The sequence below is a fragment of the Harpegnathos saltator genome, unplaced genomic scaffold (genome assembly GCF_003227715.2).
Source record: "Harpegnathos saltator strain DR-91 unplaced genomic scaffold, Hsal_v8.6 scaffold190, whole genome shotgun sequence".
NCBI classification, from domain to species: Eukaryota; Metazoa; Arthropoda; class Insecta; order Hymenoptera; family Formicidae; genus Harpegnathos; species Harpegnathos saltator.
Window position 1 is genome coordinate 176,440 of NW_020229973.1, and position 19,835 is coordinate 196,274.

Genomic DNA, 19,835 nt, shown 5'->3' on the forward strand with positions numbered 1-19,835 from the left:
TTCGACCGGAATATCGAGAGCCAGGCAGTTGGTTTTTGTTGCACGATAATGCACAAAGCCATCGCACAAAGCCATCATGGTACGTGAATTCTTGACCAAAAAAGGCATCATTGTTATCGATCATCCACCATATTCACCTGATTTGGCTCCGTGCGACTTCTGGCTATTTCCCAAACTGAAATTGCCGATGAAAGGAAATCGTTTCGATACCATCCCGATCATCCAAAAGACTTCGACCGCCATACTAAAGGCCATTCCTGCCGATGAGTATAAAAAATGTTTCGAAAAATTTGTGGAACGTTTCCAGCGCTGTATTGACTCAGAAGGAGACTATTTTGAATAAACAAGAATAAAAAATCAAAATAATAAACGCTTTGTATTTTTTTTAGACCAGTCTCATTGGATCTGATTGGACAGACTGTGTATGTCACAATTTCTTATTTAACACCCTCTATAATGCATAAATCCTCATATAATGCATAATATAATGCACTTTTCTTATTAATTAAGCCATACAATATCGTTAACTATAATGCACTTACACATGTCGCTTAACTTATATAGTTTATTACTAGCCCTAGTTATATTTTATATTCTTATTCTTAAGCTCGTGAGTAAAACGCATAATACAAGGAAATTATGTTAAAAATAACCGCGACTTCTTTTTTATAAATTATATACTCACACGCGAAATTTTATACTCAAAACTTTAAAATTTTATACTCACACGTATGACAAAATGGCGGGACAAGCATAGCGCTAAGCCTAACCCGGAACGCTGAGGCAGCCTTAAGGTACGTGGCATCGCCATCGCGCTGCGGCCGCTGAATCCACTCGCGCTCATCTGATTCTTATCCAAATTTGTCACGATAAAATAATATCAAAATTATTATTAACAATGAGTAAACATCATAGGCAAATCATAAAGCTAATGTATCACCCACAAACACCCTATCACAAGTATAATTTAAAACCGGTTTCTGTAGTTCTTTTAATATTGGATATTCACTAGCACTAATATTACAACTTTTATTGTAAAGGGTTTTTCAATAAGGACGGGTCGATGTTGCAATGGAATAAAACAAGCTGTGTGTGAGGTATTAACGAAATTCTTTTTTTATTTGAAAGGCCCACCAATATGCCATTATGTGTGGAATATAACATTGTTCAAATGTCCGCCGCGGCTTCTCACAGTGGCACGGATCCGAATGGTCCAATTTTCAATGATTCTGCTGCATAGATCCGTCTGAATTTGAGCGATGGCCTGAGTTATGTTGACTTTAAGCGCATCGGTCGATTGTGGCTTATTGGCATAGACCTGCGACTTCAGAAAACCCCACAAGAAAAAGTCTAGCGGGGTCAAATCGCACGATCTTGGTGGCCAATTCACGTCACCTCTGCGAGAGATAACCATACCCTCAAATCGTTCATGCAGAATGTCCATCGTGGCGTCCGCTGTATGGCACGTAGCGCCGTCCTGCTGGAACCACATGTCGTCCACGTCCATATCGTTCAATTTGGGCCAAAAGAAATTGGTTATCATCGTTCTGTAGCGCTCGCCATTGACGGTGATGACCTCACCAACGTCGTTCTCAAAGAAGTACGGACTAATGACGCCGCCGGCCCAAAATCCGCACCAAACAGTAACATTTTGTGGATGCATTGCTACCTGTTGAACCTCGTGTGGGTTGGCGTCGTGCCAGTACGGCAATTATGCTTGTTAACATAGCCATTTATACAAAATTGCGCCTCGTCGCTAAAGATGATTTTTCGGCCAAAATTGAGGTCCTCTTCCAAATGCTCCGAAGCCCAGTCAGCGAACAAATGGCGTTGTCTGTGGTCATTAACATTGAGCTCCTGGGCCAGTTGGATCTTGTACGGGTGCAGGCCCAAGTCCCGACGCAAAATTCGCCAAGTTAAAGTGTTCGCGCGTTAACTGAAGCGAACGTGTGCCGGGACCGCTTCGCAAGAAGCGCGGGAGGGTGTGGATCGGATCGCAGAGGACGGGTTACACCAACAAAAGAATCGAGATGAATCTCGGTAGATTCGGCAAAATGCTCTTAAATAACTGTATTTAACCGGGTTACAATGAATCGAAGAGCCGGAAGAAATGCCTCGGAGCTTTGAGCAGTTGATCGCGCGACGGTAGTGATTTTCGTAAGTGACTGATAATCGGCGCGCCCGGCTATCGGAAACGATAATCGGCGTAGGACGTTACACAGTTTTAAATTTAGACAAATTCGCGAAACAAAAGAAACAATAAGAAAAGAATGATCAATTGCGAGTCCGTGCAGGACAGCGAGCAAGAACTGAGAGTCCGTCCGGGACAACGAGAAAAGTCGGAGTGTCCGTCCGGGACAACGAGAAAATTCGGAGTGAGCTCCGGCGGTGGAAAAATCTCAAATACAAAATTGATGCTTCTAACGGATTCGCGATTAGAACAAAAAAAAGTCTTATTGGATTAGTTGGCGCTCAATGATTGGTTCAGCCTCGCGACACATCCCAAGTTTTGTTTGGAGGTGTGTTTTCACGTGTCGGGAGGCCGAACAATCACACCGAGCGCAGCGAGTATTACACGAGACATTAGAATGTCGGAGAGTCGTCTCGCACGTGTACGCTGACGTCAGCGGCGACACAGCGATCGTGATCGTGTAAACATCACGCGCAGCGTTGCTGATTCTCGGCGAATCCGCAACATGAAGTCTGCGAAAGGTCGAGTTCTTGTGCACGGCGAGGAATTGACTGCCTCGGGTTCTCCTGCACACTTTCACTTACAGCGGCGACGTTCTCGGCCGATCTGGCGTCCCTTTGACATACGGATGTTGGCTGATCGTTTACCGAACCGGTCGTCTCGAATTTGGCCACCAAACGTTGGAGAGTTGACTTTGAAGGGCCACCGCGTCTGCCGTAAAATGGGCGCAACGCGTGCAACGTTTGGACTAACGAACACTCATTTTGATAATAAAGTTTTATCATTTGGACGTGCTGCACAATCGTGTAACTTGTCATGGTGATTTGGCATCAGTGACTGAATAATAAACAACAGGTTAGACAGACGCCGCCAAAACAACATGGCCGCCACAGGCTGCCAACATCGACCCGCACCAATTGAAAAACCCTATATATAGCTGATAATCTTTACATTAACCAAATTGCCGAATAAAACGACCAAATAAACCTATAATACTTCACCTACTAAACCGACACAAATTAAGCTGCGAAAGATCTGACGCATACTACTCATAGCACCGCTTGGTACTCTCTTGTTTATCTCTCCGATAAAATAAACATTACGCCACAAATTCCTACGCCGAGACTCGCATGAGCCATAACTTTTATTGAAGTTGATTCATGATTAATAGCTACTATAGATTTATCAAAAGTTATTCATTATAACAAAAAGCAAAATCTAAAGGGAATTTATAATAGGAAAACCTCTATAACACACATGTACATACATAAGATATAACTATATTTTAAAAGGAATACAAAATACATGTTTAGAGTAATATATAAATATACAGGGTGTTATAAAAGTCCTGGAAGAGCAGAATAACTCGAAAAATATGAGTCATAGAAAAAATGCGAAGTACTGTGTTTTTATGATTTCTTCCTAGCTATCTGACGGTGACCTTGGATTTGATCTTGACAATGACCTTGAAGGTCATTTCAAGGTCAGGTCAATTCTTTTAAATGAGACCCATACTTTTGACCACAGAAATGAAAAGAGCGAAAAATTTTACATTCGAACGTAACCCTAAACACTGCCAAATTTGACCTCTGAAGATCACATAAAGGTCTAAGCTTGTTTTAGGCTGAAAACGCGAATATCTTCGAAAATGGACCTGCTAGGGAGCAATGTTACGCATAAGAATAAGAATCTAGAGGGTAACGAGGGACATTCAGCCGTGATCTTGCCCTTATTCTCAAGGTCATGAGTTAAGATTAGTATTAAGGTCAAACCGGACTTTTTTATGACCGAAAATCCATACTTTTGACCTAAAAGTGTCAAGATTGAAAAATATGACGTTCTGAACCTTGACATTGTTCTTAAAATTATGCGTTTTACGTTACTTCACTGATTGTGAAGTCTACTGAAAGTAAAGCGTCTTGGAACTTGACCACTGAAGGCAAGGTGTCTCAAATCCGACTACTGAAGGCAAGGTGTCTCAAACCCGGCCACTGAAGACAAGGTGTCTCAAATCCGACCACTGAAGGCAAGGTGTCTCAAACCCGACCGCTGAAGGCAAGGTGTCTCAAACCCGACCACTGAAGGCAAGATGTCTCAAACCCGACCACTGAAGGCAAGGTTCAGTTAGTCCCGACCACCGAAGGCAAAGCATCTTGTAACTCGGATTGAGATTACAAGAGATGTTCAAAATGTTGCCCATTGACCGTTTGACAGTGTGCTAAGCGGACGTACAAATTGTCAGTCGCACTCCTTATCATTTCTGGAGGTATTGCAGTACATTCGTCTATGATCCGTTGTTGAAGCTCATCCAGGTTACGAGGTTTAGTGAAATAAACTTTATTTTTTATGTAGCCCCAAATAAATAAATCAAGTGGTGCAATGCCGGGCGATCTCGGTGACCATTCGATTGTTCCTCTTCTACCTATCCATCGATTAGGGAAAGTATCGTTTAAATAGTTCCGAACAATGCGTCCATAATGTGGCGGTGCCCCATCTTGCTGGAACCAAACATCATCAAAATTATCACCAACAATCTCCTATATTGATGGAACAATTTAGTCTGCTAGGAGCTGCAGATAGGTTTCTGAGTTCAAATTCCCATTTATAAAAAAAGGTCCAGCCACTTGATTATCATAAAGACCTGCCCATACATTCAATTTTTGAGGTCGCTGCGTATGTGCTGCAAGCATCCAATGAGGATTTTCGTTGTCCCAATATCTAAAATTATGACGGTTTACCTTACCAGTAATTTCAAAAGACGCTTCGTCTGAAAAAACGATATTATGCAAAGAGTTTGCTTGCTGATCAATTCTTTGCATCATAACTTCTGAAAATTGCACCCTGCGGTCAAAATTATCCTCATTCAACTCATGGTGGAGATGAATTTTGTGAAGTGTGGGACTTAATGGTCTTTAGATTTTTGGAAATTGACAATACACTCATTTGAAGTTGTTGAGATGCTTTTCTAATTGACAATCTAGGATTTTCAACAAATGATTGGGCTACTTCAAATTGTCGCTCTTTTGTCGTTTGGAACCTTGGCCTCCCATATTTTTGGCGGTTTTTATTTCTCCCAATTTCTACAAATCGTCTGATGGTGCGAGATACAGTCGATATTGAAATACCTTCGCCTTCATTACGAAAGTTTTCATTGAACAGCAATCTCACTTCACTGTATAACCTTTGTCTATCCACCCATGCTCTCATCATTAATAGCGAAACTCTCTCATGTTCTGTAAGAGAAGCCATTTCGAACTGAAAACAAAAAATTTGCAAAAATTTGGTATAAAAATTCGGTTTCTTTACCTTTAAATAAAAATAATAAGTAATGTACCATTGATCGTTAATAATAATATAATAATTCAAAACGGACTAGAATGATACCAAAACCTGTTAAATCGATGAAAAGTCAAAAACAATCTATTATCTGTTTGACAATGATAGAATCGAAACAAATAAAAAACTTTAAGCATACACTTTATCGACGGCGAATAGATATTTCGGATACTGATCCTGGGATTTTTGAGCTCGCTAAAACCGAATCCGACGTCGGATTTTGCAAATTCAAGATGGCCAATTCAAGATAGCGGCCGATATTTAAGAATAACAAAAATTGAATCTCGTTTAAGGAGTTTTTGAAGTGGTTTCTGAAAACGAATCCGACGTTGGTTTTACAAATTAAAGATGATCGATCCAAAATGGCGCCCGATATTGAGGAATTACCAACAAATGGAGTGTGACCTCATACGTAATGTAAAATCTCACTTTTCACATTATGGTGGGGTAAAAGTATGTGTTTTCAGCCTAAAATAATTAATTGATCTTGATATGATTGACACATAACCTTAAGAACAAGGTCTAGGTTGAAAACGTCATATCGGAACATAAAATTGTTCAATCTTGACACTTTTAGGTCAAAAGTATGGATTTTCAGTCATAAAAAAGACCGGTTTGACCTTAATACTAATCTTAACTCATAACCTTGAGAATAAGAGCAAAGTCACGGCTGAATGTCCCTCGTTGACCTCTAGATTCTTATTCTTATGCGTAACATTGCTCCCTAGCAGGTGCATTTTCGAAGATACTCGCGTTTTCAGCCTAAAACAAGCTTAGACCTTTATGTGATCTCCAGAGGTAAAGTTTGGCAGTGTTTAGGGTCATGTCCGAATGTAGAATTTTCCACTCTTTTCATTTCTGTGGTCAAAAGTATGGGTCTCATTTAAAAGAATTGATCTGACCTTGAAATGACCTTCAAGGTCATCGTCAAGGTCAAATCCAAGGTCACCGTCAGATAGCCAGGAAAAAATCATAGAAACACAGTATTTCGTATTTTTTCTAGGCCACATATTTTTCGAGTTATTCTGCTCTTCCGGGACTTTTATAACACCCTATATATATGTATATACTGTATATCAAGAGCACGGTATTGCCTATTACTACGCGAAACTGCGAATTGAAACGAGGTAAGATATTCATATCTCAAGAATGGCTGAACCGATCGACGTTTTTTAGTCCCAATCGATTCAGCCTCAAAAATTGGAAGAAAAGTGTTCTTGTGCTTTTTGTGTACGTTGTCTCTAAGTGGTGATATTTTAAGATTAAATTCTGAATCACAGAAATTACGATTCAGTAAGAAAGTAAGGAAGAAACGCTAGATCGCCGAGGAGAGGGGATTTGTGCTTCTCGTTTTTCCGACACCAGAGGCATTACGAGCGCGCTGAAGATGCAAAGAGCAGCGAGTGCGAGTGAGCCAGCGATAGAGAATAAGGGAGAGAAGAATATTGGTAGAACAGGAGGTGAAATAAAAATAAAATATTGCTAGTTTATTTATTTTATATATATATTATACAGCATGTGAATTCGAGTCGAACACGAGCAACGTGATCGCAACGTTGGTAGTTTACGTCGAGCAATGAGCGACAGCGAAGGTTTGACAATCGCGCATTTCAGTTTTGAAGCTTCCTAACCTCAAAGATATCACAATGCTGCACTCACATTTTCGACTGAAAGTTGACTTGTCCAAGGTTTTTCACGATGTGCGTCGAATCTGCTAAATTTTTATTGATTGATCGCTAAGATATTTGGTATAAGAGAACCATTTCATTTGTTGTTGAATGCTGCTGAATATCTGCTACCGATGGAGGATATACACATTCTCATCGAAAATGAGACAATCAAGTAAGTATAATTCTTTTAATATAAAGTTTTAAACTTAACTTTTCATATATTTTTAGTTCAAATAGGTTTTATGTATTTATTCATTAATATTATTTGTATGTCATTAATAGATAGAGTAATCCCTGGATCTGGCACATAGAACGAAGTTTTAAATGCATTAGTTACTGTATATCAGGTCCCTGGATCTGGCATATAGAACGAAGTTTTAAATGCATTAGTTACTGTATATCAGATAATTACAAAAATTTCTCTAAGGTTCAAGCATGTCACTTTATTTCACACGATAAGGTTGTCGAAACAACAAATGTTATGACTGAGAAAATAAGAATAAATGCAAGTAATGGATTTGATATATCTGACGATCCTTTGAATGATACAGATTCAGCTTTGATATGTTAGTATATTTTATTTATATTGCACTAAAACAAATATAATAATCTTTATAATATAATTAATGAATTGTATTTATTTTTAGATAGTAATACAACAAATGTAATGTTTACTACTGCAATTGATTATATAGAAGCAGATGCAGATTCAAAGGTTACGGATTATAATATTCACTTATATATTATATATTATTATTATATAGTATTTACTGTTTTTTGCAGACTTTGCAACTTGTCGATGACTATATACCTCAGATATCCAATTTTATTACAAGCGAGGTATTAAGTTCCTGTATAAGATAATGCCTCTTGATAGATATTGGAAACGTGTTATATTATACGCGTATAAATTATTATATATATAGAGTGATTCAGACCACTCGTACAGCCCTTTTATTTCGGAAATAGAACATTTTAGAGATAAATATTTCAGGCAAAAGTTGTAGGGCTTCAAAGGATCTATTTACTGACGTTATGAATTTAACCTTGGTCTTAAATGGATATCCCAATTTTTTATTATATTGTCTTTTTCTGACAATTAATTTGAACAACTTTTATCTGAAACATTTTAAATTTTATTTAAGGAAAATTGAATAACTTTTTTAATATTTAACTCACGATATCTCGTTAACTATTTGTCAGAAGAAAAAGTGGTACCAGAGTTTTTTGCTCTATTTAGTCTCAAGAATATATTGTTACAATAGCGCTTGACTTTTGTTTGCTGATTTTTTGAAATTTCAAAATCATCAAATTAATCAAATTCATGGCACTATTGGAACAATATATTCTTGAGACTAAATAGAGGAAAAAAATCTAGTACCGTTTTTTCTTCTGATAAATAATTAGCGAAACATCGTGAGTTAAATATTGAAAAAGTTATTTAGTTTTCCTTAAATATGTCACAAAATATTAGTTACATAAAATAATGTTTCAGATAAAAGTTGTTTAAATTAATTGGTAGGAAAAGACGATGTAATAAAAATTTCGGTATAAAAATATCCATTTATAAGATTTTATGCTGATCTTGACTGGACTTTTCAAGGTTATCCCAAGGTTAAATTCATAGCATCAGTAAATAGAACCTTTGAAGCCTTACAACTTTTGTCTGAAATGCTTTCTCTAAAATGTTTTATTTTCGAAATAAAAGGACTGTACGAGTGGTCTGAATCACCCTGTATATATAATATTATAAAACTTACCTTTTTAAACAAAAAGGTACAAAAGGCGCCAAATACAAGCGCTAAGTGTACATAACATAAGTTTTTACAAGTAAAACTTATAACTATAATAAAACTCTACAACACTATTCTACTGTACAAAAGAAGTGATATATCAGGTATAGTAAAAAGAAATCCATTATTTTTGCATGAAATTGAAGGCTTTAATTACCATAATTAGAATGATCCGATTTAGGTCAAATATGCGCCGTTTTGTTCGATAACTTGTTGCCATCTTGAAGGTAATTTCATTATGCCTCTCTCATAGAAGCCCTCGTCCCTATTGGCAAAAAATTGAGACAGTCGATTTTCACAAGCCTCTCTTGAAGCGAATTTTTCACCAGCAAAATTGTTCGCCATGGACAGGAACAGATGGTAATCACTTGGTGCCAGGTCCGGACTATAAGGTGGATGCATAAGAACCTCCCAACCAAGCTCCCGGAGCTTTTGGCGAGTCACTATCGATGTGTGTGGCCTGGCGTTGTCCTGATGGAACACAATTCCTCTCCTATTGGCCAAAGCTGGCCGCTTCTGGGCGATTGTTTCCTTCAGACGGTCCAATTGTTGACAGTACAGTTCAGAGTTGAGAGTTTTGCCGTAGGGGAGCAGCTCATAGTAGATAATTCCCTGCCAATCCCACCAAACACAGCAAAACCTTCCTGGCCATCAATCCTGGCTTGGCCACCGTTTCCGCCGGCTCACCGCGATTCGACCACGACCGTTTTCGCTTGACGTTGTCGTAAGTGATCCACTTTTCATCACCAGTGACCAACCGCTTCAGAAATGGGTCGATTTTGTTGCGATTCAGCAGCGATTCGCAGATGGAAATTCGGTCCATGAGGTATTTTTGCGTTAACTCGTGTGGCACCCATACATCGAGCTTCTTTTTGTATCCAGCCTTATTCAAATGGTTCCAAACGGGTTTTTGTGCAATCTTTAGCTCTTGGGCAATCGAAACAGTGCTTACATGACGGTCGGACTCGACAATGTCCATGATTTTATCGATATTTTCGACAATTGGCCTTCCAGTGCGTGGTGCATCTTTGACATCGAAATTACCGGAACGGAATCGACGAAACAAAATTGCGCGTGATTGGCTGTTACAGTATCAGGACCATAAACACTATTCACATTTTCAGCCGCCTGGCTTGCGTTTTCGCCTTTATCGAAGAAAAACTGTAAAATATAACGTATTTTCTCTTTGCTAGTGTCCATCTTTGAACCGCGCTCAAATAAAACTGAGTCAACTAATCACAAAACTATCAAAAAAGTTTTTTTAGTACGAAATCTCATCTTTCTAACGCCATCTAGTGGAACCCGATCGGACTTATACAACGCGAGATACAGATAACTAAAGCCATCTATTGGAAAAATAATGGATTTCTTTTTACTACACCTGATATATATATATATACAGTGTTCTCTAAAAGTCTTCGAACGATAAAATATCTCGAAAACAATCAGTTTTTGGAAAAAATGTTTCAGGCAAAAGTTCTAAAGTTAAAAATGATCTATTCACTGATCTTATCAGTTTGACCTTGGCTAGCGTCAACAAAGTCAGGGCAAAGTCACCTTGAACTTTTCAAATGGAACGCCCTACTTTTCTTGGCACATTCTTATAACGTATTTCAAGAGCTTTCCAAAACACTACAACAAAATATTTTTTTGTTAAGAACATCCCGAGTTATGAAGCGTCAATGTTACAGTACCGTCGGCATTAGCACTATCCAAGGTGTACCGCGTGGAGGTTGCACGATCGGATTTACGCCTCTTGTGTGTGTGTATGTGTGCGTACGTGCGTGTGTGTGCGTGCGTGTGTATGTGTGCGCGCGCGTGTGTGTGTGGATGTGTGCGTCTGCGTGTTATGTAACAGAAACAAAAACCCCACGTTTCGTCACTCCCGTAGTATTTCAGGATTCCAAACCTCATTATCAAATGGTAGAAGCAAGACAATTTGAACATTTAATTAATTGAAAAATGTTGCACATCTTGAAAGATGAGATAAAGTCACTTTATACAACAGAAAAGGTTTGGAGTCATGAAATATTACGGGAGTGACGAACCGTGGAGTCCTTGTCACTGTTACATAACATGCAGACGCACACACACACACACACACACACACACACACACACACGCACACATACATGCACACACGCACGCACACACACGCACGTACGCACACATACACACACACAAGAGGCGTAAATCCGATCGTGCAACCTCCATGCGGTACACCTTGGGTAGTGCTAATGCCGACGGTACTGTAACATTGAAGCTTCATAACTCGGGATGTACTTAACAAAAAAATACTTTGTTGTAGTGTTTTGGAAAGCTCTTGAAATACGTTATAAGAATATGCCAAGAAAAGTAGGGCGTTCCATTTGAAAAGTTCAAGGTGACTTTGCCCTGACCTTGCTGACGCTAGCCAAGGTCAAACTGATAAGATCAGTAAATAAATCATTTTAAACCTTATAACTTTTGCATGAAACATTTTTTCCAAAAACTGATTGTTTTCGAGATATTTTATTGTTCGTAGACTTTTTGAGAACCCTGTATATGTGCACTACGGCAACTCGTTCACTCTCTGTAACAAACAAGATTAATATAAGTAACCCTCGCGTTTACTACAAGAGCCGATGAGGAAACCGGTGTATGCGCGTTAACAATTCAAAGTCACTCTAATTCCGCGTTTTCCAAAAAAAAGCTGACATACTGACACGGTGGAATCACGCGAAGGCAAATATATAACATCATTGTCTCAGCAACAAGAAAAATCCAACACTTATAGTATAGTGCAGGCTGTTCCGAGCGTCAGGCCTAATTCTACTTAGAAATCCTACAAGTAGACAAAAAACGAAGCTAACGAGCCTAAAATTATTAACATAGAGTAAATAGTCCGAAAGTTACAGACTTGTACAAATTTCATGTCGAAGTTGCAATAAACCCAATAAATGTCACTTTTCTGAGCTGAAATTTTCCCTGAGTAACTGGGGTAACCTGAGTAACAAAATTAATTAAATTTTCAGAAAGAAGGCTTAAAACCTGACCTGTATGTGAAAGGACGAGCTAATTATTTCATCTAGATCCTGAGAAATAAATTATTTGGTGTCAAAATTGACACCGTTCTATGTTTTGCATGATAAGGTCTCAGAGCGAAATTCGTTCCACGATATCTTGGATAAATTCTGAGTGAACTGTTAATTAGCGAGTGAAAAGATATACTTGCATACACAAAACCAATTGTCTAGCTCTATTAGTTGCTGAGTTATTAATTAATAAATTTTGAGATTCTGGTATATCCGAGACAATAGGCGCAGAGTTCACATACACACAATTCCGATTAGATTCGGGTAAAACGAATAAAAACCAATAAATTCACTCGAAATTTTAATGAAAAATAGGACACCGGAATAACAATTAACCAAATTTGATACTCTGTTCGAAGAACAAAAGGGACAAGTATTTGACAGTAAAGATAACCTTATATCACGAAAGTCGCTCGCTGGGAAAATAGTCATTTAATTTACGATATTTACGCATTTATTAACATACTTAGCCACTTATCTCGAGAAGGCGCGTAATACCAATTACCTACCCGAATAATTTCCTTAAACCATATGCATCGAAATTCTCCCTGAAGTCTATCTTGCCAAACAACCGAAAGGTTTCCGCCTCCCTTCTCCTCCACTTCCTCTCCTAACATACCATGCTCATCTTCCTTATTGAGAGGAGCCCGAGCAACAGAATTTATGTCTTTATGCGTACATCCCCATTACAGAAACACTGCAACAAAAACAATATTAAAGAACCTCTCCCATGTACAGTTATACCTCTACACACACATAAAAAAGAATCACACTCGCTATTACTACCGGCACAGGACGAATGTACCGATGCTAATAATAACATTTAAAATAATACATTTTTACTTTTTCTTTCCTTTCTGTTCGTACAACTGACAGCTGACAGAAAATCTGCACAAAATGGAGACCCATGGAGGTATAAAATAACAGGAGGGAGTATAAAGCCTTTTAGGTAGTGGGAATAACAACGCAAAGTGTGATTGGTCGGTCACAGTAATGTGGCTCTCTGTACTTCATACAGTGCACTCTCTGCACCATTTTGCACTGAGTGTATCTTCTCGTTTTCATCTAACCCAGGCCTCCGACACTCAAGAGTTTCGTGTGACCCCGTTATTGTCTGAGATCCACTAGAGGCGCTGATAGTAACGTAGCCCGCTTATAACCTTACCGTGACGATAGTTAGTGAATGCATAATATTTGATAATGTATATGTTAAGTAATCGGAAAGATAATGTTTTTATTATTTCGTTTGATGCTTGTAGTGAACGAAGCTGTCAAAAAACAAATGTTTTAATTTATAATGGATAGAAATATATAAGTAAGTTATAAATAAATGACACAAGAATAAATGAGACAAGAAGTCATAAATAAATGACACAATAATATATCTAAAATATAAACAATCTTTATAATATAACTTATAAATATAGAAATATATATTGTTATACAAAATACGAAATATATTGTATTGTTATACAATACATAAGGTTTATATAATATAATTTTATGTATAATAAAATTTTGATTGCTTTTTTTCAATCCACTTTTTTTGTTTGGTTCCTATTATTTTGTTTCGCATATTGACGCATACGTATGTCAACAGGAGCAAATAATAAATGATAATATTTCTTCTGCATGGTTAATGCATGGAAATGCCAAAAGTTTCTTTTGTAAAATGTCTGTCATTATTAACTCTAAAACATTACTCGAAGTGTGATGAGTTTGAAAGGACTGTTCTACCTGTCGCAAAAATGTATACACTTTTGTATTCACATGATGTAATTGGCTGTCACCTGTCATTTCAAAAAATAATGAAGCAGGTTTAGTGTGATATGCTTAATTATTAAATGCTTTCTTACAAACCTCGCATTTGGACAATTGCATAATTTTGTTGTTATAATACCAGTAGTATAATAAATTAAAGAGTCGACAATTTCTGACATAGCGTAATCATGTTCAATTACTTCATTGAAATCCCACTCTTCACATTCAACTAATGAATTCAATTGCTTTTTAATTGATTCTTTTATTCCAACTTTTTTACTTGAATCTATATAAATAGCTCTAATTTGTGATAAAGAAATTCGAAAATTATTAGGCAAATCTTGATTTGAAATGGAACAATTTCCACAGGAAGGTGGTTTAAGGATACTAAACGTGGATAGAATCTTGTACAGTTGAAGAAAAGTTGGAGTCAGGATGATCGTTTGCTTCTCCCGCTTGTCGTATTGTACCAAAAAAGTTCTAAAAAGTGTTGAGTAAAAAATAGATAGAAAACTGAATTATAAATAATATTACTGTAATAATATATATGTCTGAAACAATAAATGCAACTCATAATATTGTATGTTGTACAATATTGTTCCATAAAGCGCTACATTTTATGGAACATTTGTACAGTTTTCCCAGACAGCACAGAAAGTTTAAAAACAATTAAAAAAGAATTCAGTTGTATGTCACTAATTATGAGTTCACTTTTGAGATGCAAAAATATTCTCAAGTCTTTCTAAAAAGAATTCTTTTGCATCTCAAAATGAACTCATAATTGATGACATATGACTCAATTCTTTCTTTGTTATCTGGGATGCTGATTAACGATAACAACAATGTAAAATATAGAGAAACAGAAATAGAAATAGTGATAGATGAGAAGAAAGTGATGTGTTCAATGATTTGAAAATGAAATTATATTAATGGTTGTTATCAATAAGTGTGTACTGCTGCAATAAATTTTTTTATTTTAAAAAGTATATATATATATATAACAGAAGATAGGATAATGAAGGAATTCAAAAATGTACATATACATAAAATAAACGGCTATATTATTGAATACCGTTATATTTCATAAAACTATACATGAGAAAACACTTCATAAGTATGTCATTAAAAGATATATAACACGTGTATTATGTAATAATTATATTGTTGAGTAGGAAATTACATCTTTACAACAGTTATTTAACTATTACTTAGTGTTTGCTGAGATCCTTTATATCTGAGATGAAGTTATAAAAATGAAATGAAACGATGCATAATTATTTATAACAACTATTAACACAAATTTATTTATTTTCATTCTTGAGCACACGACTATAGCCAACCTCAAGTGGATTTTGTTTGAGTTTTCCAGTTAAAGCAGTAGCAAATTGGCACTTTTCGATTAAATAGCAAACAATATCCATTGTTGACTGTAAAGTTACTCTTAGAGCCGGTTTATCAATGCTCAGCTAAAAGTGATTGCTACTTAACTGAAAGTTAAGAGATAGCTAAGAGTTATTGTTCTAGTCATCTATCTATGCATTCATCCATTGCATTATTGACTATTAGTTAAATAACAGTCAGTTACTTTCGTTTTGACGTGGGTTGGTAGTACTATTAGTAAAGTTGTGCGTTTCTGTTTGGTTATCCGATCGGACGTTGTGTGAATCCTCCTTTACTTTATATCATTTTGATTTGAGTGACATAACCTAAAAATGAAATAAAGTACACTAGTGAACGTGTTACAATGGACACGAAAAAAGATAAAAGAGGTCCAAATTTTACTGCTAGCGATAAGTAATTATTATTAAAATTAACCAACAAACACAAGAATATAATTGAGTGTAAAAATCTGATGGTTGCACGTGGAGAAAAAAGATGAGACATGGCAGAAAATAGAAATTTTGTTCAACAGCTCCACTACAGGCATAGTAAGTACAAGTTAATTTCTTTTATTACTATGCGGATACAATATACAATATATAAATAAATAAAAAAAAATACTAATATTATCTTAACAGCATCGAATGCAAAACAATTAAAATTCAAATACGAAGCAATAAAAAGAGATTCGAAAAATGAACGAGCAAAAAACAGCTTATGAAAGAGGCACAGGTGGAGGACAGTTTATATCTCCACGTGCTACATATACAGAAGGAGAAAAAGAATTAGAAACAATTGAAATCAGTGTTGAAGGACTGACAAACACGTACGATTCTGATAGTTTATTCGGTAAGTAATTTTTATATATATGAAGGCTAATCTTATAATCTATTTGTTTAATTACTACAATGTGAATAAAAATAATGACATAGAATAAAATTATATATGATTAGTAATAACAAATTAGTGATAACAGTTTAGTTATCTTTGCCATGATCTTTGAAATAATTATTATATTATACTGTTATTAAGGCAATGATAACTTACTGCCACCTCTAATCTATAAATTCACTGTTACGTATACAATTATAAAAGTATACTTACTGAATTGTTTTTAAATATTAGGAATTGTTGGAATTGAATTATCGGATGAAACTGTTGTACCAGTATGTTTAGGAGATGATACTGTGGAGATGGATTAGAGTAATCCTACTCGTGAAATGTTAAAAACACCTATTCATGACGTACTTCTTGTTTCTGACAATGAAATTCCAAATACCAGTGAATATCTTAACAGTCAAAAGATATCTGACAGCCTTCATACAGCAACCAAGTAATTTAAAGAAATGATCACTTAATAAATACTAGAAACATGAAAAAATATAATAAAAAAATAATGATCAACTATTTATATTTTATAGGAAACATTTCATGGAGTAGTAGAAGACGACCAGTTTTGCATAAAGCGAGTAAATCTTCAGCTAGTGCTGCATTTGAATTACTTGCTGAGAAGAAAATAGAATTAGTTGAGAAGCAGATGGAAATGGAAAAAATAAAAACAGCTTATTTACAACAAAAGAATCATCTGGAAATAAATATCCTAAAGTTGCAAAAAGAAGAGACAAAATTAAAGATAGATTTATTAAAAAAACAATGATTAAAGTCATAATATTCATTCTGTCCCTCTCTCTCTCTCTCTCTCTCTCTCTCTCTCTCTCTCTCTCTCTCTCTGTCTCTCTTTTTCTCTCTCTTTGTGTTAATTTCTTTAAAAAAATTTTTTTAACAATACCGTACAATTACATTTTTATTACTTTTGTTTTACTTTGTCTAATTGAAAATGCTTAGTAAAATTATAAATTTTTTTTTATTTTCTCTTTACTTCACTACATTGTTCTTTGAAATCTTTGATTATCTTGATGTCCGTGAATGTCTTCTTTAATAAAATATTAGTTCTTAACATTTCAGAGACAGGATATTTCAATTTATGTCTACCAGTATTTCACTTTCCTAACATAATGATAATTATTGATTGTTATCGACAAATTACACTCAAATTACAATCAAACAAAACCAGAGGTGTGCATTCCATACTCACTTGCCAACCAGTTGACAACCGGTTTAATATATGTCGTTGTACATTTATTTTATAATTGATTATATTGTGTGCGCAACAACACATATCAAACTGATAGTTGTCAATAAGAGCAGGAGCACATACTTTTTCATAACGCATAAGGAAATCCAGCCAGAGTTCTTCATTCTTCTCTCCAAGAGGAAAATAAAGAACTTTGATTGATTGATTCTCTTATGTGTAATATATTGCTGGTTTCTTGGTGCAACATTGACAAAGATTGAACGTGTTAATGTGAATTTTTTAACAACTACGTTACACGCGATGCCTTTCAATTTTTTTTACTGTAGCATCAATATCATTCACTCAACTATAAGATAAATATAATTGTTCATTTTAGGCATTAATAGATGGTTCAAAAATATTTATGAATGCTAAAAATACATTTATAAGTTACCAATTTCTTATTAATTTTTATTAGCTATATATGAAGTATATAAATATATAATATGAAGTTTATAAATTATTGTATAATTTTTTTTTAAATATATATATAGAAATATGTTACATGTAAAATATTTTTCATTGTTCTTTTATGTATGTTTGACAGTATGTATGTAATGTGTTACATATAATAAATATGTAAGATAAATAAATTTTAAATGTAATTTCTATTTATTTATTTCTTCTTCGGAATATATAAAAAGGCACTTAATGAAATATAGTACAATTATAATAAATTTGAAAAATAATCAGCAGTGAATTCTTCTCGCATTTCTGTGATTATTATCCGGCTGTAACGCTTGTGTCCCAATCTTCGTTAAAAATATTTTGGTCTGCATGTAAATCAGGATCTTGCGGTGGAAGTTCTCCATTCCTTTCGCATGCAATATTGTACAAAACTGTTGTGGCGACAATAACAGCCATACTCGTTTGTAACTTCAACCGTAGTCCTAAGGACAACACACGGAAACGTCTTTTCCACACGCCATATTGTCGTTCTACAGGGTTGCGTGTGCGAATGATTGCCTCATTATATAGTTCTTTGATGTTATTGTGAATATCAAGTAACGGAGTAATGAAAAACATTGTATTGGTGTAACCACTGTCTCCAACCAGTAAACTATTACCAAAATTGTTGCTTTCAAGTCGTTCCTTTACTCTCGAATTATTAAATATTGTTTGGTCATGAACTGATCCTGGCCAGCGTGCTACAATATCCAATATTTTAAGATCAGCCAAAGACACTGTTTGCACATTAAGGGAAAAATAACGTTTCTTATTCCTGAATAATTCTGCATTCGCTCCATCTTTAAAAGCATTTAAAAAGATAAGAAATATGTATAAAGTGTTTATGAAAAAAGTTTACTTAAAAATAATTTACCAGGCGATTGGATCCTAACATGTGTGCAATCAGCACCAATTATTCTTGGAACTCTTGCTCTGCTATAAAATTCTATTCGAGCCTTATTTATTTCCTCAGCATCAGGTGGCATTTTTATATATTGAGGAGCAAGTTGTGTAATCGCAATTGACACTTCTCTGACTATCTTGCAAGTAGAACTCTTACTAACACCTACAAAATCTCCGCTGCTATTAACATTGTGCCTAATGCATAGTATCTCAAATTTAATAGCAATTTATCGATTGGTCTAATAGCATGATTTCTGAAAAAAATATTTATTAGTTATTATTTTAACTTAGTAATCAATACCAAATTATATGTAGATACCTATCTGTAGGACTCTCTATGACATTTTCTATTTGTTCTAGAATGATCAATATTTTTTTTTAACCGAAATCGTCGAAAAAAGTCCAACTCGTCCCATCTGTCAAAATGATTGATTCTATCTCTTATGAAGTGTAGTCTTCTTTCCCATTCCAGGAATTCAATAATTTCTTCATCATCATTAATGAAATCGTTTAAATCCATATTGAGAATAATAACTATCTGGGAAAAAGGTTCATATATTAGTATATAAAATTATATATGATTATATATAATTATGATTTTTGTTCATATATAGTAATCATATGTACTATATATGACCATATCTATTATATACTGTAACGTCTCGTCTTTTCTAAGAGCGACGATAACGGTTGTCCTCTGTTTTATTTTAGGCCTACCTGCATTCACCGGCAATAGCCAGGGGCGCCGAGGACAATATTGAAAGAGAGAGAGATATTCCAATATTATCTGCTTGTTTGGAGTTTGGAACAAGATGGTTATTCATTCAATAATATGGTAGGCTAAATGTGCTGGATATATATATGTATTTATAGATTATATAAAAACAACGGTCATACATAGTATTTCTGAATAGAGATAGGTATATACGTGTGAAAGATATATGTCATTTATTTAAGCGAATAATAGCTTCCAATTCTAATGGTTAGATCTATTGCTCAAAAAGGGTGATACGTTAGCAATGTAATAAGCCTTGTCTGCTTCGTTTTCTTGGTCAGAAAGGGTAATGGCTTCTATATTTGACTGTTCTCCAAAGGAACGAGGTCTAATATTGGTATTTTGGGTGTGCGCGTATGAATAGTATGTTG

General features: G+C 35.4%; 1 pseudogene; it reads right to left on the reverse strand.

Moving 5' to 3' along the window:
* Positions 1-18,062: 18,062 nt before the first annotated feature.
* LOC105180555 (putative nuclease HARBI1) lies at positions 18,063-19,209 on the reverse strand (annotated as a pseudogene).
* Positions 19,210-19,835: the final 626 nt, after the last annotated feature.